The sequence below is a fragment of the Coturnix japonica genome, chromosome 30 (genome assembly GCF_054131305.1).
Source record: "Coturnix japonica strain WE chromosome 30, WE-NBRP24, whole genome shotgun sequence".
Lineage (NCBI taxonomy): Eukaryota > Metazoa > Chordata > Aves > Galliformes > Phasianidae > Coturnix > Coturnix japonica.
The window spans coordinates 6,748,854-6,775,433 of record NC_140692.1 but is presented as its reverse complement, the minus strand read 5'-3'; the positions used below and the strand labels follow the sequence as shown (position 1 = coordinate 6,775,433).

At 43.2% G+C, this 26,580-nt stretch overlaps 1 long non-coding RNA gene across 2 annotated transcripts; it reads right to left on the bottom strand.

Annotated features, from left to right (window-relative positions):
• Positions 1-26,375, bottom strand: LOC146755836 (uncharacterized). 2 transcript variants are annotated; one of them, XR_014937892.1, is made up of 3 exons: positions 26,124-26,375; positions 24,373-24,541; positions 1-1,162 (listed from the first exon to the last, which is right to left on the bottom strand). It is a non-coding gene; the product is annotated as an uncharacterized LOC146755836 (long non-coding RNA). The 2 variants fall into 2 exon arrangements; XR_014937893.1 differs by lacking the exons at positions 1-1,162; positions 26,124-26,375 and adding an exon at positions 19,767-20,255 and having other exon boundaries at positions 24,373-24,784.
• Positions 26,376-26,580: the final 205 nt, after the last annotated feature.

Sequence of the window (26,580 nt, the reverse complement as noted above, 5' to 3'; positions counted from 1 at the left end):
CCATGCCACTCACGTCACACTCTCAAAGAGCAGCTGCAATTCCAAGGAGGGTTATTTCATTTGGCACAGAATCTTTTTTAAATGGGTAGCTTCCCAGACTTATGCTGAACAGCAACGAACAAAATTAACTTGTAGAATTGTGTGTAGAATTATCATGACCAGTGTTCTAGCTGTATCAGCCAGCAACTACATCCCTAAGATGCAATCGTTATTTCATTTTTGTAAGCCCCTTCCCCATTTTCAGATGTCACAGAATGACAGAATTGTAGGGGTTGGAAGGGACCTGCAGAGCTCATCGAATCCAGCTCCCCTGCAAAGCAGGCACTCTACAGCAGGCTGCACAGGTTGGCATCCAGATGGGTCTTGAATATCTCCAGAGAATGAGACTCCACAACTCCCCTGGGCAGCCTGTTCCAGTGCTCCATCACCCTCACTGTGAAGAAGTTCCTTTGTATATTGGTGTGGAACTTCCTATGCTCCAGTTTGTGGCCATTTCCCCTTGTCCTGTCCACACAGACAAATGAAAAGATGGTGGCCATGTGCCTTTATCTCCCACACTTAAATGCTTATAAACATTAATCAGATCCCCTCTGAGTCTTCTTTTCTCAAGGCTGCACAGACCCAGGTCACCCATTTCCTCATAGGAGAGATGTTCCAGGCCCTTTATCATGTTTGTGGCCCTCAGCTGGACTCTTTCCAGACGATCCCTGTCTGTTTTGTACTGGCAGCCCAGAACTGGATACAGTACTCAAGAACCGGATACAGTACCATATACGTATTTTTTACTTCCATAACTCAACACAACCTTCTGTTTGGGAGACAAACAGCAACCTGTTTGTGATACACACCTGCAGCGTGTATCGGTGCTTTTGACTGAGTGAAAATTCATACATTCAAAATATGATTGCCAAGAATATAAAAGGGATCTTAGGCAGCTTCTCTTCCCAGAGTTTCATCACTGGCTGCTGAGCTCATAGACAGAGCTGTGTTTGACGGGGGCAGTGCCTGAGCACTTCACACAAAGTGGCCAAGGAGCAGTGCTGCATTTCTGCATGGCTGCATTTCTGCATGGCTGCCTTCAGTGCTGCAGGAGCTGTCAGTGCTGGTTGTCTCCTGGCAGTTGGAGCCATTTGGGCTCCCCAGGAGTAATTTTGCAGAAAGCCTAAGAAAAGAGAAAAAGCAGTGTGTTTTTACAGACAGCCTTCTAGGGAGAACAAAGCGCTTCCCTTGATTTCTGCACATAATTTAGGGATAACTTAATTAGTTTCACTGAAGTCATGCTAATTTACCTTAGGTAAAAGTGATTCTCTTTCTCCTTTTGTGGAAAGGGAACCGTGTAAATTTCCTGATGTTAATTAAGACAGAAGCAGACTATACCTTCATGTATTCAGTGCAAAATAAGCAAGACTAGAACACAGCCCAAACTCCAGATTACAGTCACTGGCATGGTCATCGTTTGGCACAGGCATCCGCAGCAGCTGGGATTTCTGCAGCTGGCTGATAGAACAGCATAAGGAGGAATGTGTTACAGAGGTGCTTGAGAACTGCGTGGGTTTCTTTCCATGAAAATATCAGAGATTTGGGAAAGCTTTTTTGAGGGGCAGGTGCTACAGAGAGCCACTGTGCCAGGACCATGGGGAGCTGCGTGGTGGGGTCACCATAGGACATAGAAGGTTCCAAGTTGGAAGGGACCCACAGGGATCACACAGCACCACCCAGACCTGGTGTCAGAGTGGTGTCCCAACACTCCCTGAGCTCCGGCAGCTCGGGGCTGTGCCTGCTGCCCTGGAAGCTGTGCCATGCCCACCGCCCTCTGGGGCACAGCCTTTCCCTCACCCCCACCTGCCCTCCCTGACACAGCTCCATGTGTTCCCTCAGACCCTGTGGCTGTCAGAGAGCAGAGCTCAGTGCTACCCCTCCACTCCCTGTGAGGAGCTGTAGGGTGCCATGAGGAGCTGTAGGGACGCCATGGGGAGCTTTAGGCTGCCATGGAGCTGCGTTCTGACATGAGGAGCTGCTATGAGGGAGTCATAGGGCTGCCTTGAGGGATAACTAAACACAAAGACTACTAATACATTTCTGTTATTGTTTCATCTGAGGACCTCTATAAAACAGTGTAAGAGATTATTCTTTCACACCATTGTCTCAAAGTTTGCTGAGGACACAGATGGACAAGTCCTGGTCAAGGGTTGAGAAATCCTTTGTCTAAATCATAGAATCATAGAATTACCCAGGTTGGAAAAGATCTTGAAGATCAAGTCCAACAGCAGCCTAACAATAGCACCCTAACACTAACAACCCTTTGCTAAATCATATCCCTGAGCACCACATCCAAATGGCTCTTAAACACATCCAGGGATGGCGATTCAACCACCTCCCTGGGGAGCCTATTCCAGTATTTAACAACCTTTCTGTAAAGAAATGTTTCCTAATATCCAACCTAGGGACACATATGGACAAGTCCAGGCAAATCACGGTCAGAGCTGATGAAATATTTTGTGTGAAGATTTGCAGTCTGAGGGCAGTGATAGAGAAAGAGATAAGCCACAGCTTAGTGGCTGGGAAGCAGTCTTTTCTCAAGGGAGATGCCATCTCGGGGGTTCTGCACATGGCTCTTACCCAAGTACCCAGGAATGCCACATTAGCAGAAGAAGGATAAAAAAGGGACCAATAAACATGACATCAGGTGCTTCACAACATGATTCCTGCATGGTGATAGACTCTCCTGAGCCTGCTACCTGAAACTTGCCCCTTCCTCTTGGGCCTGCTCTGTCTCTACCTGCTTGCTGCCTAAGGCCGGCCACTCTGCTGCTGCTCTTCCCTGCACTTTTGCCTTGGGGCATTGCAATGGCATGCAACAGAACACTGCTAGGTCTTGGTGGTAACTATCCCTGCTTTATGCAATTTTTGCTTCTTTCCTATATTTCCTATTGCCCTCTTTCCCTTCCCTATCACCCTAATTCATAATAGTTGCCAGTCCTCCCCTTCCCCATCTCCCTGATTAAGATTTGTAATAAGCTGGTTGGACCAACATTTGAACTCTTTGTTTCTTAATCTCATGTCAGATATACATATATCAAAGAACCTCCTCTCCTTCCTATGAATTAGAGCAAGACAAACAGCGGTAATAAATAATGGTTTTCCTTATCAACATGTGTGGGATCGCAACCTTCCTTCCTTGCAATTACCCTAGAATAAAGATTTTCTGCTAACTCCAAGTGGGCCTCAGCGTGAGTTCCTCAGATCTGAACTTTACTTGAGGATAATCAGGGTTGTTTAATTTCTGAGCAGCAGCTTCACTGAGGTAATTGATTTGTTCTTGAAATCGTGGTTTCAGGGAAATGCTCTTTGTAATTTCCTCAGCTGATATTTCATGTTGTGTAAAATTGCAGCTGTCACACTGCTTTGTATCACAATATGGTTTTCAATGGAAACATATCACCAGCTACAAGTGATTGTTGAAGGAAGTTTAAAAAAGGCACAGAGAAAAAGAACCCTGGAACTGTGTATTCTTTGAAAAGCTATAGAAAAATTCATGGCAAAATACACTGAAGTCTCATTGAATTATTTCTATTCTACATGGACAGCATCTGTACTAATCGCGGTGCATGAAAGTAATATTTTTTTGATGAATAATGTATACAGAATGAAACTTATTCAGTACAGTTCATCCTTTAAACAATGCCTGCAAAGATATGACAAGCAGCTGGAGAGATCTTTGTGGTGTGTGTTAGCCATGAACACAAACTACCAGTAAGCTATTAGGGAAAGTGCAAATCGTCCTTTACCTTACAAAATCTGTGTATTACAGAAACACACAAAAGGCTTAACTGGAGCTCTGCTAGCCATGCGATGGTACATATTTTCAACATCTATGTCCTTGTGTATTTTCAAAAACCTCCTAATTTGTAGCACTTAGAGACCAAGGCATGATGGGCAATGGGTGGCGTGAAGCAATGCTGCGTGAATGAGTATTGGCAGCTGGGTGAGAGGTGTAGAGTGGGCATTTTATTCCCCTATCCGGTTGCCCTCTGGGATGCCAGGCCCTTGGCAGATGGACATGGAAGGACATAGAAGAGACAGAGGGCACAGCTGAAGTGAGGTACATTTTGAGCAGGCACAAGATGACGCTATTGGCGAGAAGATGGCCAGGCACTCTGCCGGAGCCCAAGGAAGCTGTGGGTTCTCCATCCCCAGTCAGAGTCGGAGCTGGACTGGCCCAGGTCTGCAGTGGAAGCAAACCTCCAGGCTGGCCACATCTGAGCAGAGGACTGGAATTGCATTCTTCCAAAATTTGTCTAACATTTTTTTTGTGTGTGATTTGCTGTTCTTAAATATACGTATATATTACACATGTTATATAAACATTTAATTATTGTGTATTTGTATACTTAGAATATATCATAGAATCACAGAACAGTTGTCTGGAGGGACCTTTCAAGATCATGTAATTCCAGCCCCTCCAGAATTGATTGCCATGTGCATACTAAATATGTATACATCAGCTATGTAGTTGCTCGTTTCTCAAAGGACACCGTTAGTATTGAACTGAAAATCTATCTGTAAAATGGAAGTATGATTGAAAACCACACCAAGATATTTTGAATCCAGTGATGTTTCTTATAATAGAACTAAAAGAAATCAGGCTTGCATGTCACCCACAATCTAACAAAATGTGTTTCTATCACATAATCTCTAATTCTAGGGTCTGACCAGTTTCATTTTTTTATTTCAGCTTCTGCTTTTAGGTGTAATGTTTTAAAACTTCCATCGGAGATCTCTTGGTTTGCTTCATTTCATCTCATTCTATTCGTCATTTTTAGACAGTGACTATAGCAAAGAATGTTTCTGATTTTCCTGAAAGTCGTCATTTACTCACAGTGATTTCTGACAAATGTTCTGTTGTACAGTTTCCTTTTTATGATGATTGCATGGAATGTGCATATCACCATTATTTCCTTTAAGCCATTTGGATGAAGATTTGCTTGTACATAGACAAAAGCTGTATACCTTGGTTTTCTGAGTTTTGGTTGCGTTTATCTTGCTTTATTTTTCCATTTAAGGATTACTCCATGTTTAACCAGCATGGAAATAGCACAGAATTTGGAGGTTTATTAATATCTATAATACAGAGCATTTGTGTCTGTCTCATGCATTGAATAAGACGATATAAATGGGAAAAGATAAATGACAGGATTTTACAACTGATGTAGCAGCTGTTTTTGTGATGGAAAGCAAAGCCATTTCAGTCACTCTTTAATATGATTGGGCGTAGCAAGGTTATGCACTTGAGGAAGAAGTGACAGAGGGAGCACTCTTAATAAGGGACAACTGAATTGTTGTGTACGAAAGAAGTGTGAAGCAGAAAGAGAGCAGTGAGACTGAGCCAGAGGAAAGCCTGGAGCCTGAACCTGTTGAGCGTTAAATCCCCTTCCCAGGAATGTGACTCATTTGTAGCAATCCATGTTCCAAATCAAACCATCAGCAGACACATCTGCCTTAATCAGGGAGTATCTTTTCCAGACATTTTCTGCACTAATGGTACACATTTTCTGTTCATATTTTGATGGACAGAACAGTGCAAAAAACAGTCATCCTAAGTGAATATTTATTGTTGTATCTGCCATTATTAAATGCCAAGCAGACATTATTTTACTGCTAGATTTTTAAAAAGATTCACAAACACTCTGCAGATTAATGCAATTCAAATATAGGTATTTCAAATGCATAGTGATATTCACAGTAATCAGTAGAAAAAAAAATCAAATCAAGTCAAATCAAATCAAATCAAGCATTACTCCTCCGTTTTCACATACTGAGTTTCCTGGTAAGGCTTACAGCGTCAGGATACGATGAAATTCTTTAAAAGACCAAAATGAACAGCCACTTGTTTAATTGCTGTAGACTTTTATGCCAGGTTAGACCTATATTTGTTTCATCATATGGGAACAGTCCCATTCTATCCCAGACAGCCATTTTATTGTGAACATTGCTCTGCACTGCAAGACCACATCTATGCCAGAAGCACTTGTTTTCTTCCTACACATTAACTAACTTTGGTTGTTGAGCAGCATTGACACCAGAGGCTGTTGGGCTCCTTACCACAAAACCATTCCTCAAGAGAGGCTGAAATACAGTCTTACCCATCACTCTATGATACAGTGCACAGAGGGAGAGAACAAAGAGGGAGACAAGAAATTGAAAAAGAGAGCAAGAAAGAATATCCTCCATGTGATCTTCTGCTTTGTGTTGATTAATAGCATTGCTTGTTCTGCATGACAGTTACTCCCAGTGTGAACTGATAGATCATCCAGGGATCTTACCCAAGCCAGTTACCCATTAACTCGTAAACAAAGTATAAATATTAATTAATAATTCTTGGTTTTACAAAGTAAAGGACCCATTAAAATCAGGCAGCATGGAGATTTCATTTAGAAACACCTGCTGTCTCTCTGACTAGGCTCCCATAGGCAAGGTTCAGTGTGACGGCAGTGTCTTTTGAGGGTCGCTGGATGCCTGGGAAGCAGCAGCAGCACTTCTGTACCAAAGTGTTTCCCTTCCCCTATGCATATTTTAAATGAGGTGAATGTGCCCTGTCACTCACCAGCTCCATCAGCTCCTTATCTTAGCAGCTAATCTTGCTACAGGTAGTAAAAAAAATTACTGCAAGCTATTAAGTTTCTACTAAAATGTCAAATTCTGTGGAGTCTTGAAAAGAAAATGAGTGTATAGTCCCATTCCAGCTAGACAGATTGAGTTTGGTGTCCACTATGAACTAAAAGATTTACTCTCCAGATTGGCTAATTCCTTGAGCATTAAATGCCCCAAGAAAGGGAGCAAACATACTATTAATAACTCTAATGGCTAAAAAGCATATTATTTTCAAGTGATTTGTTAATCAGCATGAGTTCTGCCTACAGCTATTGCAATCAGTCATCTTTCTCCAGTAGTAGCTAGTGTCTTAATAAGGAACAACAAGGGATTTGGAGGAGCTAAAATTGTTCAGGCTCGAAGGACGATAACAGAAATTATTAACCAACTTGGATAAAAGCCACCAAACAAGATGGGAATACTATTGGAAGGGCAGATTGTAAAGCCTCATTGGAAACAGATAGAGCCAAAGAATGAGTTTGTGAGAACGTCTGTTCCGAAGCTGCTTCCCTCTGATGAAATTCTCATCCATAGTTTAAAATGGGAAGAGGAATTTTCTTGCATAAGACATCAGTGACTCATGGCTGTGGCTGCAGGAGGGACCTTGGATTTCTGGTTGAGCCTGGGGTGATGAAGCTGAGCCTGGAGTCCCCTGCAGTGCCCTCAGAGCTGCCCGCCAGACCTTGGTTGAGTTCTCAGCTAAGCAAACAAAATGATGATAATTTGTTCCTTAAAAAAAGAAGAAGAAAAGAAAAAGAAAAGGAAAAAAAGGAAAAGAAAAAAAAAGGAAAAGAAAAAAAAAGGAAAAAGAAAAGAAAAAGAAAAAGAAAAAGAAAAGGAAAAAGAAAAAAAAGAAAAAGAAGAAGAAAAAGAAGAAGAAAAAGAAAAAGAAAAAGAAAAAGAAAAAGAAAAAGAAAAAGAAAAAGAAAAAGAAAAAGAAAAAGAAAAAGAAAAAGAAAAAGAAAAAAGGAAAAAAGAAAAAGAAAAAAAAAAGGAAAAGAAAAAAAAGAAAAGGAAAAGAAAAAGAAAAAGGGGGGGAAAAAAAGGAAAAAATAAAGAAGGTTCTTTGCTGTTTATGCTTCTTTTTGTCCTTCAAAGCAAAAAATAAAAATAAAAATAAATAAAAAATTTGGGCTTGGCCCCAAAACTCCAGCATCCAGGAAGGGTTGTTATGACAGATGTGGTGAGCACCAGAATATCTGTGGGCAGGGGAAGTGAAACCATTGGAAGAAATTGCCCAGAAGTTGTCTAATTAAACAATTTGTGAAAACATTGTTGTCGTTGCCTCAGACAGCCTGGTTTGTGTGAGTAATTCAACGTTGTGTGAAGGCTGGATGAATGAATCTAATCTGTTTGAAGCTTCTGGCTTTATTGGTAACATTTTATAAATAAAATAGCAATACAGAGGGCTGTAGAATCCCAGTGCTCAGGTGGGATGCACATGATGAGATGCAGGTAGTGGACTGTAGAACACCTTCTGGGCAGGCACCCAGCACCCAAAGCACAGGGCTGAAGGACACAGCCCAGAACCAACGAGGCCACTTTGCAAAGCACAGATGGGCTTTCTAGGATGTATTTTTTTCTCCTGCACTTTTTAATTACTTCTTAAATCTGGGATCTTTTTAAAGCAAGTCAGGAACATTGAATTACCATTTTAGGTTTTTTGTTTGTTTGTTTGTTTGTTCATTTGTTTGTTTAGAATTATTAAACTGTTTTTATTACATTTTCAGACTTTCTATGGAATAATAAAAATTAAAAAGCTTAGATTGAGAAACAACTCTACAACATTTATTAGATGACTGGCATCTATGAACATAAGATTTCTTCATGAAATTTTGTTAATGAACCCACAACAAGCAGGGGAGCATTTTGGTGCCCTGATGTACACAGGTGGTTTCCCAGCAGGTGGCCAGCACTGGCATTCCTGCAGTAATTGATTAGCTCAGGTGTACAAGTACAGCACTGATTGATTACCTATTAAATAACACTCCATTGCATTTCTTTCAATTATACAACACAGGATAGCTGTTGCCAGCCAAGAATTCCATGATATCAGACATATTGATTACTTATAATTGTTTATTTGCATTTGGAGCTGAGGACTTGGAGCAAACCTCTGTGAATGGCCACGAGGAGCACGTCTGTATCACACAGACAGTGTGCTGGGCTGGAGGACGAGGGCTTGGATGGGTCACTGGGCTTTGTGACAAAGTACTGTGAACAAAGGGGACAGTCCTCCTGAGCAGGGCTGAGCACAGGATCCTGCCCTGGGCTCCAGGTGGAGACACGGCAGCTCAGGACAGGCTCTAAGGAGGTGGTTCCAGTTGGGGAGGCCCTGCACTGCACACCCACCTGTTGATTTAATGCAGCTGAAAGCTGGCACTGCGCCTTGCATTGCTCGTGCAGTTTTAAACACACACAACTCCCAGATACTGGAATTTTACAAGGCCACATGCACATGTAAAGCAATCCTCTTGCTATTCTGAGGCAAAGGGAAGCTCTGTTCTAAAAATCTAACAGCTCTTTATGGCCATGTCTCTCATCTGATTGCTTTGCATCATTTCTGTGATCTCACTTCAGGATGCATTTTGGTTGGCTGTTTGTGAGAGCTTTTGTTAGTGGTGCTATTCTGGGACTGCATCCAACTTGCTCCTCATCAAGACCTCTGAGAGAAGTTTCCACATGAACCAAAGCCCTTAGAAGTCAGAAGTTTGAAGAGGAGATGCTGCAGCCAGTGAGCGGTGGGACATCCAGGGTCAGAACTATCATTACAGGTACAACAACAACTCCACTGCTGTTCCTACAGCCTAGACATGGCTGGGGGGGGGGGGGGAGAGAGAAGGGTGGGGAAAGGGGGATCACACATTCTAGCAGCCCCACTATCTGTACCAGGTTGGCAGAGGCTTGAACCCCCTGAGCAGTGCTGGGTCGGCTGGCCTCTGACACACTCCTATCCAGGGCTGACCTCCAGAACAATTCGGCATGAACAGGGGCACCCAGAGCATCAGCAACATAACGAGAGGAGGGGTTGTTCTACACATGCTTCTTTTTCTGAAGAAATCTTTTCGCCATCATCTCCCAGTGTGCTTTTTTTTCCCCGCAAAGCTGTGATCAAAGTCTTCAAATATATGGCTCCATGGCAAGGCAAGGATTTCCACAAGCTCCTGGACTCATCCTACCGCTCCAGACATCAGCTTCTTGGGCAGTCATACACATGGCTGGGATCCTTTGGGCTGTTTCTACAGAAGGTTGCAGCACTACATTACAGAGCCGAACCACTGCCTTAGGAAAACTATTCAGCAGAAGCAGCTAACTAGTGATAGGATGAGAAGTAATGGCTTCAAAGGTGTGCCAGAGGAAGATTTAACAGCCCTACAAAGTCCATCCTCCTGAAGATAAGAACAGGGGAGAGACCTGAAGAACATTCAGAGCCATACCAGGACTGCATGGTGCAGTGCAGCACAGTCAGGGCGCTCAGCATGGCCACAGTCATTGGGCAATTCCCAGCCCCAGCACCAAGGACTCAGGCTGTGCTGGTGCTACAGAGTCATGAGAGAAGCACTGCAACAGTGGGAGCTCTGCACAGGGGCTGTGCTGAGGGGTGGGCTGTAGGAATGCAGGAGTCATGCAGCCGCAACATGTGTTGGTAGCCATGGCAGGGGGGGATTTGATTCTGCCAGAAGCATCATAGCAGGGTACAGCTCAGGTATGAGGAGACAACAAGGTGTGTGCTGCAGAAGACTGCAAGAGTAAGAATTCATGAGTAGCCATAGTTATACATCTTGCTGAACAGATTCATTTCCCAATTTTAAAATGGCATTTGTTTTGTCATGTTTCTCATCACCATTAGTGCATAATGGGGCACTGTGCATCAGTTTAAATGAATTCATAATGTGTGCTGTAGCAAGTCTATTGAATAGGAGATAAATAGGTGATTATTCTGACTCTGCTCTGATGAATGGGATTACTTATGGAGTTATGTGCCACTTCCACAACCTTTTATGGAGAGAGATACCATAAATCAGAGCAGACTGGGTGACCCATTAGATGTCATAGCCAAAAAAGAGGAGGACTGACTACAAGAAGTAAACCAGAAAGGACTGACAATGCTAGATGCCAGCTAGCACAGATCAAAGAAGACTGATGAAATGTGAAGACATAATGTGGAGACTTGGGTGACCAGGACCCTCTTAAGGGAGTAATGTAAGGATGCAATGAGAAAAGGAAAGAAATGAAGGACTTGAGACTGGTACAAGGCAAGCTCTAGGAGAGTCATGGGCACATTCACAGGAAGGTGCATCCTTCCAGCATTTCCCTCTGGGCTTGAGGGAAATGAAATTAATGGTGGGGAAAGGAAGGGAAAGAGCAGGGAGATGCCGTAATATGTATGTTCACTTTTACACAAAGGTAGAAGAAATGAATTAGTGAGAATTTAGCAATGATATCTAGAAAGTTAGAAGGTAAATGATGTGAAGTGGCCACAGATGTATGATTATTTCCTGAGGACATCAGCTGAATGGATGATGGATATTGTTGCCCAACATTTAAAGAGGGGATGCAGGCTGTAAGAAACACAGAAATGGCTGTGCTTTGGACAGATGATCAGGAACAAGGGAGAATGGACCTGAGGTCCTGGAATCAGAGATGAGAACAGATATCTTGGGTGGAAGGAACACAACAGACAAGGTATAACATCCAGGACACAGTCTGACCTGCTAGCATTAAGAGAAAATGGCATGAGTAGGAGGAGGTGCTGGGCATAAAGTGTGTGATTTGTACCATACAGGATAATAGTTCTGAGAAAAGCACTTCACAGGGAGCATGTCACATTGCAAGGCATCACAGGAGACAGGTAAAGCTGTCATTCAACTACTTACAAAGGCTGACAAAGATAACGAAAAATTTTCCAAAGTACCCTCTGAAAGCAAACTAAAACTCAATTTCAGACAGCTTAACGATATTTCATCACGTTTTTGTGGACACTGAAGCATGATCAGAACTAAAATTCAACTTGGTTAAGAAGTGAGAAGAGAGATGGGAGTTCCTAGGAAGAGCCCGGCTGATTCATCTGCACTTTGATGCTGGAAGGAGAGCTGATACTAATGTGCAATGAGTAGTTTTGGGACAGTCTCTGGAGATACAGAAAGATCGGCTGAACTTTGGTGGCAAGGACATGCCCCAGGGAACCACCATGTGCCAAGGGAGAGGGGACTCAGATCAGGGGATGAGGTCACTTCCCACTTGGAGAGATTTGTTTCACATTTGAAATATTGTAATAAAAACTCTGAAGTTTTTGCTGTGCTGTAAGAGAGATCCTTCTCATATTGGCAATTGTGACATTGTGGGAAACTTCTAGAACAGACTGGGAACAGGTGGTCTAAATGGCAGTGCGGGCTGGCCACAGGATATGTAGCATAGTCTCTGGTGCAAAAAGTAGCAGTGACTTTAGTTTGGCAAATAGCATGGGTGGCATGGAAAACCTGAAACCACAGAAAAATGCTAAATCATTAATAGTAACTATAAATGACTGGAATGAGTGTATATAAGGGAGAACTCATACATATATTTTAAGAAAACATAAGCATTACTGTACAGGCCTTACTAACAATGAAGTTTGGTTGTATAATGCTGAAATTTTATGTTTGACTAAGAGATTCCCACAGGAATGAAAGTAGAGAAGGGTTACGGCTGCAGTCAGTGACTGTCTGGACTTAATGAGCCAGAAGATATGAACAGAAGAGCTTCTGCGTCAACACGATGAGCCACTGGTCAGACTCAGTATGGATCACATTTGAGTCCCAAAGGCACTGAGCAGTGTACATTCCTCCAGTGTCACAGGCTGGGCAAACTGCTCAGATGTTTTCCTTCTGGATGAATGTCAGTTTTCCAGCTGCAGGGTATATCCCATACTCAGAGAGTCGGCCTGGTATTGTCCCCCATAGCACTTCTGACCAGAGCTTCTGTCCTTCCCAAACACTGCTCTAAATACATGTCTGGCTCCTGACCCACAGAGCAAGTGGGTCGCAGTCAGACTGCAGTGATATGCCCCCACCTGGAGATGAGCAGGATCTCATGGTCACAGCAGGAAATACCCCAGACTGCCAGCACCCTGACAGGCAGAAAAGATGTTCAGGCAGAGACAGACAGTCAATGAAGTAGTCCCTCAGAGACTGAATACATGTCCCAGGTGTAAGGGATACTACAAGAGGACCATGAGAGATTGCTTGACAAGTTGGCAGTGCGGTGCTGCCTGAGATGGAGCTCACATCTCCTTACTGAAGGAGTGACAGATACGGTTAAAAAGAGTTGGAAGATGCACATTGCACTGTGTCCTAGGGTCCTAGCAGCAAAGACTGCCCTTATTTCTGTTATCAAATACACATTCTCCCCCAAGGGCAGCTGGTATCTTACATATGCCAAGCACTCAAAAATGCCGCTCTGTCACCGTGTCATGGTCTGGTCTCATAGAGAAGTTTATTAGACTGCCTCTCTGTTCTTCAAAGAATAACTCTGTATCATTTACAGAAGGCTTAGGAATGCCATGTGTAATGTGTGCTTTAAGTATTTGTTTGTTCTTACTTGAGCGTGGCTTTTGATGTAGGTCTACCCGTTACATAAAAGCCAGTAAGCTAGAAAAGGATGAAAGAAAATGAAATGGTCTGTATCATATCATTCTGTATAGTATTTGTGTATACTGAATATTTCATTTATTCTGTAATCTGCAGATAGTTTGAAATTGAAAAGCCAGGCTATTGCAATGGCAGCCCTTTTGTTCTTGGAATGAGTTTGGCTTACTCAAGCAAAGCAAGTGAGCACCTGATTAAAGGCAATATCTATCTTTAAGGAAAAAGGCTGTCATTCTGTTGAGCTATTGAGCAACTCCCAAATTTATTTAGCACTGTACATGACAGGAGCATGAATGGACTTCTTCCTGTGAGATGCAGTCACATCCATGGCAAAGTCAAGTCCCCACTGTCCTGTCACTGGAGGGGAGCCCAGGAGCAGTGGGGGCTCTGGGGCATGTGCAGACACAGCACTTGGGATGTGAGCACACAGAGCAATGCCCAGAGTCCATGGGGTAGGAGAACCATACTTAGGACACAGGTTCAGGGAAAACCCGAAGTGATGTGCCAGAAGAAATACCACATGGGTAGATGAGTGGGATGTGCAGCCTCAGAGCAGTAATCCTCGGGGCTGGAAATGAGAGGATCTGGATAGGAAATGTCCCATCCCTGGAGACAGCCCTGGGAAACCTGATCTAGCTGTGGATTTCCTCATTCACTGCAGGGGGGGTTGAACTAGATGGCCTTCAGAAATCCTTTCCAACTCTAAGGATTCTATGATTCCAAAAAGGAGAACCAAGTCACAGAAAACAACCCAGTGCATGGGATACTGGCTGAGCAGGACCATAGGCAACCCAGTGCCCTCAAAGTCTATGGTGGTAAGAAACTCTTTACTCACTGCAATATTCCTGGAAATCTGGTGTTGTTCCTAAAATGCAAAGCATGGCTGAGATTTCCTGGAATGAGAGAAGAGAGTGAATGTCTGGAGAACAAGTGGTGCTTCCCTCCTCCCATATATATACATATGTAAATAGCTTGTGACCCTGAGAAAGGCAATTCACAAGGAAAAGTGAAGAAGATACATAAAAACCTTTTAATCTTAGCAGGAAAAGATGCATTATGGAGAATGAACAAAAGTGTTCTTTCCATAGCAAGAGCTTCTATTTTATTTACTTACTTCGGTTTAAACAATAACTTGTTGCTTTCTTATTTTGAGACAAGATGTAGGATTCAGAACTATGGTGATCAGAAACGTGGTTAATATTCAGCACAAAAGTGCAGAAGGCTGATTTTTTTCACTGAGAGAACTTCACACACCCCAGCACTTCACTGGAGGCTGCTAACCCTGCAGACAGTCCCACAGCCAGAGTAGCACCGCCCCTCATCTGCTGGGAGGGGCACTTCAAGTTCTGAATGCTGAGGTACAAGTAACCAAAGAGCACAAGGAAGAGGAACAATCCCCACCTTCTGGAATTCGCACCCAGCAGGGGGCCAAGGCACTCTAGGACTCCTCTCTCCACTCATTGCTTCCTTGGCAGCTGGAGAAGAGAAGGAGAGTCACAAGGAGCCACGTGAAAGCACTGCAGCATCTCTCCAGACTGCATTCATCAAATCCCACAAGCTGAACCTAGCTCTCTTCTATAGCGTGAACTGTGTGCTCAAGAGCAATGCTCTATGCAGGCAGGATGCAGAGGCAGGTAGTCAAGTAGAAAAAGATGGACTGTACAGGATTAGCACAAAAGACACCAAGCTGAGTGGTACGGTTGACATGGAGGAAGGAAGGGATGCCATTTGGAGGGACCTTGACAGACTTGAAAGGTGGGCCCGGGTGAACCTAATGAGGTTCAACACAGCAAAGTGCAACGTTTTGCACTAGGGCCAGAAGAACCCCAGGCACCTGTAAAGACTGGGAGGAGTGGTCCTTGAGAGCAGCTTGGCAGAGAAGGACCTGGGGGTCCTGATGGACAAGAGACTCAACATGAGCCAGCAGTGCGCTCTGGCAGCTTGGAAAGCAAATGGGATCCTGGGCTCCATCAGGAGAAGGGTGGTCAGCAGGGATAGGGAGGTGATTGTCTCTCTCTACTCTGCTCATGTGAGGCCCCATCTGGAGTACTGTGTCCAGGTGTGGAGCCCTCAGTACAAGAAAGACATGGAGATTTTGGAAAGGGTCCAGAGGAGGGCCACGAAGATGATCAGGGGGCTGGAGCACCTCCCCTATGAGGACAGGCTGAGGGAGTTGGGTTTGTTCAGCCTGGAGAAGAGAAGGCTGCGGGGTGACCTCATTGCAGCCTTTCAATACCTGAAGGGAACCTGTAACCAGGAGGGGAGTAAACTCTTTGAAAGGACCACTAATAGCAGGACAAGGGAAAATGGTTTTAAGTTGAAAAAGAGGGAAGATTCAGGTTGGATGTTAGGGGGAAGTTCTTTACTAGGAGAGTGGTGAGGTCCTGGAACAGGCTGCCCAGGGAGGTTGTTGATGCCCCGTCCCTGGAGGTGTTCAAGGCCAGCTAGGACGGGGTCCTGGGCAACCTGATCTAGTAAATGTGGAAGTTTGGTGGCCCTGCCAGGCAGGGGGGTTGGAGCTTCATGAACCTTGAGGTCCCTTCCAACCCGGGTCATTCCGTGATTCTGTGAAAAGAGACTGAGTTGGGGTATCTGAGATCCTCATGAGAACCAGCAGTCAGATCTGGCACACCCAGACCAGTCTGGTTACAAGAGAGGGGAAGAGGCCAGAGAAGTCCCATTTTTAATCTCACAGGTTTTATAGGATTTTAGGCAATATCCATGAGATTTTATTGAGCAGAAAGAATTTTTACATTTCTGATTGCAACAGTTTCTGAGATCATTCTGCTCAAATCTCATCAGACCTCTGTATTCAGAAGTTCATCTGCTTGCAGAAAGTGATCAGACTTCAGCAAAGTGAGAGTACAAATGGGAGGAAACAAACATGTCAGCTAATGGACAATGGAGCCAGGAGTCTTAGCAGTAATCAAAGAAAAGCACTGTGAGCAGTGCAGGAAAGTGACATACCCCTCTCAATATTATAGATCAGCTTTTACTGAACTCAGCAGAGCTGTCTCAAGCTTTAACTCCAATGATATCTGCAGAGCTATCACTACTTTCAGTGTACCTTTCAGTGAAGGTGAAATAACGTCCACAAAGAAAGTGTAACTCCAAAGCGAAAGGCTGAGCAGACACTTCATACAGAAGCACAGCTCCTGGCCCATGCACTACTCACTGCTTGGTCCCACTGGGTGCAGGACTCACCTGCAGGCCAGACCTAACACATCTGGCAAGCACGGTTCATCAGACTGCTAATGGAAAGCAAAGCTGCCCATTACATGCTCTCTGATGTGCTGCAGATACAGAAAAATGAACATATAAAATAAGATCACTATCAACTAATTTCCCATTGGTGTTTTTTGTTTTTTTTTTTGTTTGTTTTTGTTTGTTTGTTTGTTTTTTAAATAGAGAAAACTCTCTGGAGAAGGGAGAAAGAATGTTTAAATATTGATTTAATACAGAGAATGGTCTGATGGTAATACATTTTCAGAAACACTCTTAATGGAAGGCTCCATCACAGTCATACACTGCTTCTAACAAATGCTTGGGCAGAGTGTTTCTCTCATTCCTGAGGTATAAGCACACAGAACAAAGCAGAAATTTTTCTCTAACTCCATAGTTATACTATGTTCCATGGGCTGCATCTGGCCTGTGGATTGTTGTTCCTGATCTATATGTTATTTTACCTCACTTTATATTATCTTGCTCCTGTTTCTTTAAGATATTCCATATTTTAAAATGTCATGTTTGTGTCCTTTAGATTTGGCATAAGAAGCAGCTGGAACTGGGCTATCTCCTCTAGCTGAAGTAGGGCTCATTTAACACAACATATTTCACTTCTTCCCATATGCTGCACACCCACAGCATTACACAGCTATTTTTCCTCCAAGAGAAAGCACACCCAACTCACAGCCTCCACACCTGTTTTAGCTCCTGTATCCAGACTAATCAAAAGAGGCTCCACAGAAGATAAGAGAGCAGTCAGACATCCTCTGTTTACTGATTTACACATCACACAGCCTAGCCTTGTGAAAGCAATGTTGAAGAAATGTAATCGGTTTATTTGCACTGTGACAGCCGCGTAAACCACAGAAAGGAATGTGACAAATGAAGCCATCAGCTGTGCTGTGCAGGGAGTGAATACATTACACTTCCAATTACCAAAGTAGATAATACATTCCTTAAATAGGCTGGCACTGAAGCCCAGAGCCATTGTCATGGCACCACTGAGCATCCCTAGCAAGGCACTGGGTGAGAGCACTTCCCCTGAGGACAGGCCCCAGATGAGGCAGGAGGTGATGGCCAATCTGGGCTCATGAGGTGCTATCAGGGATGGGGCTGACACCACACATAGGGGTGGCAGGAGAACAGGGGCTACACAGTGCATATCACTGCTGGAGCAGTTGGGGTTGCTGTAGGGAGAAGTCCTGGATCCAATGATCCTGACATCAGAGATACTCTTGTGGCATTTAAACTGATAGGACCCATATACAAAACGATTCAGGCAGCTTTTGCTCATTAAGGGATACAGTGTGGTACACAGCAGCCCTGAAAAATCTCTGCTTCTGTCTAGCAAACACTAAGGGCCTCTGAGCCACTAATCTGACTGTAAAGTTAAGAAGTTAAAGCATAGTGCCACTTAACCTTGCTGTGAGGAGACTGCATGCCTTCATGCATCTCAGCAGCTATGCTCCTTGGTGCTCTGTCAGTGAACCCCATGGCTATGCAGTGCAATGGGCACTATGTGCTTGGGGCTGCATGGACACTGCACCCACCCGTCTGAAGTAAGAACCCTGACCTCCTAGTAGCCACCCCATGCCCCCATCTCTCCAGCTCCTGAATTCTTCTTCACACTGCACTGTGTTCCTCCAGCTGGGACCCACAGCTCAGAAACTGGACAAGAAATGTCAGAGCCATGTGGATTAAAAGGCACCTCAGGAAATTCCCCCGCTTTGTACAGGCCAGCAAAAGTTCTGCTGCCACCGAAGTTGTCATTGGCTGTGGGGGGTGGAGGAGGGGGGAAGGCTGGGCAGTGTTTCTAGAGGCACACAGCATACTTGTGCTGCTCACAGCAAAGAGGACCTTAGAGAGACTGAAGCTGTGCAGCCTCTTAGCTTCTCGTTTCATAACCCATTAACTTTACAGACACTGTCCAGACTGCCTGCTCCAGATGAAAGGTCTCTGATTATCTTTCCAGGTAAATTAATGCCTGACATATTTTGTTATTAGGCTTTGAAAGGCCTAATAAATAAATTTACTAGACAATTTCTTCATTCTGTATTGCAGTTTAAACCAACAGACAACAGCAGAGAAATGGTTCATTGAAGCTAACTGCCAAATAGCTGGTATCATGATGCAAATCAACCCTGAACAGTGCCCAGCAACACTTCTGGTCCACCTCACAGCACACAGATACAACTCCTGCACACTGCCTTCTTTGTGCACAGGCTGCTGCAGTCTCCATTCAGCTGAGCAAAGGCTCAGAGTTTCTGTCCTCCCCCTTTCAGTACAGTTATCCCTCACTGGGGGCACAGAGCACGTACAGTCCAGTGGTCCAGTGGAGAGGCCACAGCCCCCAGAAGTGTGAGGAAGGGACTGGGCTGCACCACAGCAGAGCTGGGTGCTGTGCTGGGAATCATCTTTTCTAAGCTGATATTGCAAATGGACCACTGAGATGATCCCTCATACATCAAAGCCTGAATTCCCATTAGCTGTTGAAAACTATTTAAAAATTACTCTCAAAATACTTCTCCTTAGTTCAAAAGTAGACAAGGCAGATATTAGAGATGTCAGAGAAGACACTTCTTTATTCCCAGTGGAAATGTTATTTGTACCTTCTAAACACCAGAGCTATTACAATAAACAATTCCATGCAAATAGGAGATATTTATGAGCAAAGAGGCACTCATGGGAATGAAATTATGAACACAGGTTCTTATTCTTAAAATAGTCCCTATTTTATGCAGATTAAAATTCTCCCTTGAACTATTCCCGTCCCTGTTCCCACCCCAGCACAGGTCAGGAGGAGTCAGCCCCAGGCCATGCCACCCAGCCCCTGCCTGGCACAGCTGGGCTCCTACCAGCCGGATCACCAGCTGCTCCAGGCTGCAACCAAACCTGCTGCCTCTGGTGTGCCTGTCATGCTTATCACTGGTTAACAGGCCAAGAGAAGCTGCTGAACCAATGTTCTTGGCCTGTCTCACAGCAGTCTCATGCAAGTCTCAAGTAGTAGTAGCCATAAATGATTAATTTTCAGCAACATGAGACAGGACTCCATCTGCATTGCTCTATACCATGGCTGTTACTATATTCTGTTCTACAAGATTTAGTATTAGCCTCATGCATCTGTGAGAAAGATTAAACAAACAAACAAAAAAATAAAAATAATTAAAATATCAACCAACACAAATGACCATGTCTAACTGAGAAGCAATGATTTTGAAGGAAATGAGTTTTAAGATACCACTGAAAGTTGCTAACAAATCTGAACCCTTACAAATACATCATCAAAATGCATCAGGAAGAGATACTTCTACTCAACAATTCCATTTGATTGTTTTGAATTTGGTTCTAGGAAGGCTGTTTTTTTGTTGTTGTTGTTGTTTGTTTTTTTGAGGGAGAAACAGAAAGAGAGAGGAATACTTAAACAAAATATCTTGATAATCCATGAGCTTATGTTTGGAAGAAAAAAAGGGTACTTTGAAAGAGTGACCTTACAGCAAATTTGCCAGTAACAGTGGTATTTCCCAGGCAACCAGCACTGCACTTGCCCTCAGCTCTGCCCTGGGCAACAACTGGCACAAGCAGGTCAGGACCTGGGCAGCAGACATCCACACTGCCATCAGGCTCCCACCTGAGGGTAGCCTTCCATCCCTCCAAGATGGTTTTTACTTGGGCACCTGCATCTTCACTGTAGAACATGTGCTCAGCTTTGAAGTCTATGGAAGGGGGTGACTTTTTCTGCAACATAGCCATAGCCTAAAAATGAGCATAATATAATAACCACATGAACTTTGTTCTTTAATACCTTTGGTGTTCTCAAAAATCATGCTATTCACAAATAAAAGCACAGTTGACAACATCAAATTACCAAAAGGGAATGAGCTCTGAACATAAACAGAAGCTGGGGGACACAAATACATCTTGATACCTAAGGACATTTTGTACAGACAGAACAGCTACATTCCTGGGACGGGGACATGAAATTAAATGACTTTATGTAGTCAACTACAACTCTGTATTCACAGACAGGGAACAACTGGACATTGCATTTCACCATGCTGGAGTGGACAAGCTGTTCTCCCACACCGTATACTCAGACCTTTCTACTACCACAGTGTTGCTCATCATTCTCTTCCCTGCTTGCCTTGCTGCCCCAGCACCTTGCTGTCTTGGAGATGTGCAAGAAACATTCCTTGGAGACAGTAACTACAAGACAGACAGAGCTCTCCAGTTAAACCTTCAACTTGACAGCTTTTCCCACTGGAAAGATCATTTTGTAGGTCCTTTCCAACCTTGTGATTCTATAAGTCTATGAAAGGGCACAGTGGGAATAGCACAGTATCTCCTGGGCTCAAAGGACCCTTTTAACTCCCAGAGCCCCTGCAAAAGGCTTGGGAGTGTCTGTCACACTGCATCCTTATGGTTGTTCTCCCACAGCAAAGAGGTGGCTTGGTTGATGATAGCACTGTTGGATTAAAGCTCACTGGCCTTTGGTCACTTACACTGCACCTGGTACTGAGCTGGTGTTCAGAAGGGCCACCCACAGTCCCCATTTCTGCCAAGTGGTTTTCCCCATTTATCTGAGCTTGAACTCCTGTATCCATAAAACAGGATTAAAACAGACCTATGCTGTTGTGCACAGAAATCCATAAAGAAACAATGCTGGTTATTGGAAAGACACAAATGCTCTCAAGTATGTGTGCAAAACAGTAGTAAATATTTTAATAAGGTATTAATGGTTGACTTAAAAGGCACTATGCTAATCTACAAAGAGCAAGACCGATGTGTCTACTTTCAACACAGGATTCTACACTCCTAATGGTCCTGTAATTTTCAGCTAAAGCCTGTTTCTGGAGGATTATCAATTGTCTCTCATAGGCATTACTTATAGAAAATTCTCAGGAACACTGTGCATATTTTAGCAGAGCCAGAATTATACAGAGAACATGCCTTATTTTCGTATCTATAGGAATAACTGGCTTCTGTGTCATTGTGTGCATAGGTTTTAAATTGTGGATCATCACATCAGTATCCTCCATGAACCTTAAATGCTTGTAAACATTCTACTTAGTAATGAATCTACATTTAATATAAATGTTTTTTTTCCTGAAGTTTATTCTAGGAAGAAAAGAACAGAAATTCTCATAATAAAAAATAAATTGTAGGTAAATCATATTCTTAAACTTCATATACTATTATATTTCATAACTTAAATTCTACAAATCTTGTATTAATTAAGCAAATTTTAAGAAAATGAGATCAAAGCAGAGAGTACACAAAGCCAAGCATTTGTAGTTATAGCCTATGAAAGTCTTAACAGTTCTCTCCTTATTTCCTTGAGGTAGTAAAGAGAACCATAAAACCACTGGTTGGAAGGGCTACCAGCCTGTTCAGTTGCTCACACTATGTTATGAACTCTCAGAAAGGCCTGATAAGGCATTGCCCAGGCAGACGATCTGCCCAGAACCAGACGATCTATATTAAAATACACGGCCTAACGCCATTGGCACCGTCTGAGAACCCCGGCTCTCTCCCAGCGGTGAACCGAGCCCAGCCCTGAGCCCGGCACAGAGCGATGGAATTTTCTTCTCCTTTGCAAGAAGCTCCGGAGCTGCTGCGCTCCACGAGTGCCATCTGCTGGCACTGCTGCACATTGCCCGGGCGGCCCCGGCTCGGCTCAAGGGCAAATTGTTGTGAACTCCCTCGGATAGACAGCTATGTTAGCTGGATAATCACAGCTGCGATGCCACCAAGAGGCATTTTGCCATCCAGCTGTAATTCTGTTATTCAAAAGGTAACTGTCAAATCACTGAAATCACATCCAGTTTAATTTAAACCAACTCTCTACTGCCCCCACCCTTTATCTGCAGAAGAAATCAATTTAGAAGGCTAGAGGAAACCTAGAAAAGTATCTCATCGCTTTAGTTATGCCAAGAAACTAAAACCTGTTTTGGTAGTCTCTGTTTCACAGACTTCCAAGAGTATTGTGGAATATTACTGCCTTGGAATGGAAAGATTTACAACCAGAAAGCCTACGAGTTATTACAAAAACAACACATTAGTTAGAGGATTTACTGTTGCAATCAGGCTCTCAGATGTGCGACATTCGGGCAAAACAAACAAACAAACCAAAACAGAAGGAAGTGCAATTGCCATACATACAGACAGCCAGAACAACAAGAATACGTTTTCTTTAACAGAAGAAGAATTGCTGTAGAAGGTAAGTAAAATAGTGAAAGAGAATGGCTACGCTCATGTCAGTAGATTTGAACAAATTATACTGGATATGGCTCAATAAATTTGTTAGCGCATTTCTGTATGGAACATCTGAAAAAAGGTGTATCCAAATCCAGAATTATCTTTAAAATGCTAGCTAGCAAACAGCAAAACTATTGCATTTATCTTACTGAAAACACAGATGCAGCACAAGTCAGCATTACACTGTACACAATCAGGAGGTGCTACATTTGATTTTCAGCTTTCCCCTGGAAATGAACCCACAGATTTGCAGACAATGACACACTCATAACATCAGGCACTATCGCAATCACCTCATCCAAGTATAACTCAAAACAAGGCCTGACTTGATGTCCTCCGAGTTCATTTAGAAACGCACTGCTTCAGTAGTATATTCATAGACTGTAGTCCATGATCCCCCACCCCCCTTCCACACATAAAAGACAGAATACCTTCTAAGATTAATGTAACCCATTAATTGCTGATAGGAACCTCCTCCTTTACCCAGCTGCCTCTGAGAGCATCTGTATTTGAAACACCATGCCAGAACAACTTCATCTCACTTTATAGTGAACCTGTTCTGAGGAACAGATGGTACATAGAGGATGTGCTGCACTGCACCCACAAAAATCCACTGCCTGCAAGCACAGCAGATTAATGGCCTTTCACAAATTATTAGTACATCCCCATTTTTCAGGTGTCAGATAGATGTTGCCTGAAATGTTATTGCTAGTACTCTAGAAATCCAACATCTACTCTATTTTCTTTCTTGTTATTTCTGGCAAAATATGTAATTTATGTCTTCCAAGCCATCTAAACTGCAATGTACTGACAGCCAGACAAACAAATGTGCTGGAAAGCAGATGCAAACAGACACATTCTTAATATATCTATAGTTAGGAAGAAAGAGGTCAAGTAAAGCCAACTGTTGCACAAGATACACTTTGGATTTAGTTCAGAGAAAGCTATGAGGAAGTTTTAATGTCACTTTCTTCATTAACTGTAATCTGGTCCACCTGAGGAGAAATGTGGAAGTCAACAAAAGCTAAGGTAAGAGCTTGCTCCTTCAGTCTTCCTGGCTCTGAATGAAAAGAAGAAGAACATACCAAGAAATCTTGCAGAGGAAAAAATAATCAGCTGGGATTTCAGTGAGAATTCCCAAGTGTACCTCAAGTTCAGGTTTCTGGGCATTACTTACACTGAACCCTGTGCAGTCAGATGTACAGTTGGAATAAGGCAAGAATAGTTATGTATGGTTAGAATAATACAAGAACAGTAATGTACAGTTGGAATAACACAAGAACGGTTGTAAATAAATAATCAGATGTTATCTATGGGAAAAACTCATCAACTCTGAGGCCTTCAGACAAGATGGAAAAGGTTGAGTCTTGCCACAAAGGAGCGATCTCCAGAAAGAGATGCTGCCTTAGTGGTCAGCCCTTAAATGAAATCTAGGAGAGATCTCTGTCCTTTTCCTCAAAGGCAATACCAGCTGATCAATAACTGTTCCACACTTTGGACAGCCAGAGCTAATGATATTGTATATAGCTACATAGTATCAACCTTCTATTTCTATCCAGTTATAATCTTATGCGCACTTATTAAAATTAAATTGAATGCAATCACAACTCCTGACCTGAATTATCTCTGCTTCACGTCAGACCTCTTCAGCACAGCACTAGGGATTAACTAGCATTGTAGAAGCACAGTATGGGCAAGGAGTCCAGGACATTGAGAGTGTAGCCTCCCTGACTGCTTGGTGTCCCACTACAGTGCTGTGACCTTCCTGACAGCATGAAGAAATTCTGGAACAAGAGAATAGCTTCACTGCATTAGTAATAGTCATTACACTCCTTTTTCCTCATATATTTCCCTCCTAGCCTTTAGAAATCTACAGGAGTATTTTCAGAGCATCAAGCCTAAATTCATACTTGCAAAATCCATCCACATTTCTCCTGTAATTACAGCACACAGAGCAGTGCTGACAACCTGAAGTCTTTTGAGGCTCCTGTCCCATTGATCTGGACACTAAACAGGGGAAAGCTACTGTGGACATTAGTGGATTCACAGCTGTATACCCAAATTTTCCTGTGCTCAAACTCATTTCTTTGTTTGGGAAGCTGAAAAGGAATTGAAGAGCATCAGTTAAATATTTCATGTTGTGCTGGAATGTATAATTCATGATCAAATCCTTGAGAAAGAAACAGATAAGATGGAGCTGCAAAAGCTTTAAATGAAGTATTTTCTTTTTGTAGTAAACTGACTGCTGAAAAAGTGCTTTTCTTCTTTTCTATTGGTATTATAATGAGAATTAAAAACGTGATAGAAGTAAGAAATGCACTAAATGGATTTGAACAGTTATTCACTTATACATTTTGTTGATTGATGCAATTAATGTTTTATACATGCTTTTCCAAAGGTACCCTGTTGTACTGAGTTCCTCCACATATCACTACCTCCCATAGGAATGGGATGCATTGGCCTCAACGTTTAAACAACCCCATGTGTTGTTCTTTTATTGTAGTAAGCTCGAGGAGTCACAGGGGCTATTTAGCAGTGCTTTTGGAACACAGCTTTTGGAACTGGTTCACTCCGTTAAAGCTGATGTGGTGGTTTCCAAAATCTGAACTTTCCTCCCCTTCTCCAGCTGGACACCCCTATCTCCCTCAGCCTCTCCTGATAGCAGAGTTGCTCTAACTTCTGTATCTTCTTGGTGGCCCTGCAGTGGACTCTGCAGCAGCTCTGTGTCTCTCTTGTACTGGGGAGTAGAAGACATAAGCAGACTACTTCAGATACGGCCTCACCAGTGTGGAGTAGAGGGGAAGGAGCTCTTCCCTCCTGCTTGCTTGAGCACTGAACTTAACAAAAACACTGGGATATGAACATTTCTTGTTTTCTGGTTGTTGGGCTTTTGGGGTCTGTTGTTGTTTATTTGGCTGGTTGGCTTGGAAAGTTCAATACCATTATACATGCGCTGGTAGGATCTCATCTGATAAACTGCATATAGTTTTGATTACACATATTCAATATAGACTAATTCAGATTGCCATCTTTTCTTGGCTCACTAACAACCAAGATCATAGAACCATAGAATGATCACAGAATCATAGAGTGGCCTGAGTAGGAAAGGACCTCAAAGAGTATCTAGTTTTAAACCCCCTGTCAAGGGGCCACCAACCACCAGACCAGGCTGCCCAGATCCACATCACACTGGAGAATCATTCAGTTTCCAGATTATTTTAAGGAAAAGATTTTAATCCATCGTATTTTCTGAAAACTAAGAATTGATCCTGCTCAAGGAAACAGAATAGAAAAACATCACCCACAGGCTACAGATATTTACCTCGACTTCTCTACATGCCATCCCCAGTGTGCTTTTCAACTCACCTTGCACAGTGACCCTGGCTTTTGTTATGGAGTCCTCTGTCTCACAGGTGTACTCCCCACTGTCCTTGGCAGTAGAGTCATGGATGATCAGAATGGCCCCAGTTCCCTCCTGCTGCAAGTCGTACTTCTGGCTTTTACTGATTGCTTTGCCATCCTTGTACCACCTGATGTTCAAATCCGGTTTTGACAGCTCACAGCTCAGGCTGATGTCCTGCCCTGCTGCTGCTGTCTTATCCTCCAGCTGTTTTGAAACCTCAGTAGGTTTTCCTGGAAGAAAACATTGCTTTTTGAGTAACATACACTTAGGGTAGGATGCCTCTCTCAAAATACATGCATCTACATGCTGGAGATAAGTTAGAGAGGCACTTGCAACAGACGCCATCCTACAGCCAGCAGTAATCTGCAAAGTACAGACAATAGAATTCCAGGCAGCATTTATTCTCTCTTAAATCTACCC